Here is a 1,120-nt window from a genome sequence, read left to right as displayed (position 1 = left end):
ACACGAACCGCAGTCGACTACGTGGGAGTCCAGCGACATAGCCATTACGCTAACTGCTGGTTCCCTCTATCAGTGAAGATTTAACATTGAGATGTAACCTGACATCCATAATATCTCATGTTGAGTAGACAGCAATGTAGAGAGATGTATTTTAAACCACCTTTCATCTGAATGACCATATGTAAAAGAAAAAAACATCAATAGTTTAAAAGTTCTAAGTCTCCAAAGGAGATGTCCATATGCATGCATGAAATGGGTCCAATGTTGATTTTTAAGAAACGTCTTCCATGTCCACATCCTGTTGTAGTTGCTGTACCATTTTTTCTTCCAGCTGTTTTCCTTTGGCTGCAAGAGGGGCCCGGATAAGATGAAGGTTTTCCTTGACTTCTTTGATGTCCTGAACTTTCAGTAGCTCTTTATTTTTCTTCAATATGTTCATAATGAATTTAGCCTGATGTTTCTATTTGATCTCTTCAATTCTTTTCATCACATCAGTAGTTTTATTCCACAGCTCTCGCTGGTATTTGAGGGGTTCATTTCCACGTTTTTCAAATTTTTCAAATGAATTATCCACTGTAAGCTCTTTACCAGTTGCTTTCCGGAATGCTTTAGTCCACCTGACCTTGTGAAGGTTGCGCTTCTTTGTAAGGTTTTTATGACATTTGGACTTAGAGAATCTGAACACCTTGCAGTCGTTTCAGATGAACATCATGCCATTGCAGGGACAGATAGGCCCCGAGCAGAAATAATACTTCTTGATATGCATGTTGGACCCGCATGGGTAGCCATGGACCACACGCCAGGCTTGAGAGGAAGTTTAATAATAAAAATTTCTAATTAACTGGAGGTAACAACTATTTCCAAAGACAAATGTTTAAATACTTTTTAAAGAATTATTTAACTTTATTTATTTATTTTAAAATTTGACCAGAGAGGGACAGAGTGAAAGAGAGAGAGAGGGAAAGTGAGAAAGCAAGTGGCCACATCTGGGACTCGAACTGCAACTGCAGTTGGCCAAGTAGGAGTCCAACGCCTTTAACCACCACGCCATCTGCCGGCCCTGAAAGGTAAATTTATAAAGGAAAAAGAAACAAGGTAAAAAGGAAAGAGTAAGTAGCAA

General features: G+C 39.1%; 1 pseudogene; it reads right to left on the bottom strand.

Annotated features, from left to right (window-relative positions):
* Window positions 1-215: 215 nt before the first annotated feature.
* Window positions 216-849, bottom strand: LOC102485876 (putative ribosome biogenesis protein RLP24 pseudogene; annotated as a pseudogene).
* Window positions 850-1,120: the final 271 nt, after the last annotated feature.

The sequence above is a fragment of the Tupaia chinensis genome, unplaced genomic scaffold (genome assembly GCF_000334495.1).
Source record: "Tupaia chinensis unplaced genomic scaffold, TupChi_1.0 Scaffold000279_1, whole genome shotgun sequence".
Taxonomy (NCBI): domain Eukaryota; kingdom Metazoa; phylum Chordata; class Mammalia; order Scandentia; family Tupaiidae; genus Tupaia; species Tupaia belangeri.
Note: the sequence above shows the minus strand (reverse complement) of the source record. Positions and strands in the feature narration are given on the sequence as shown.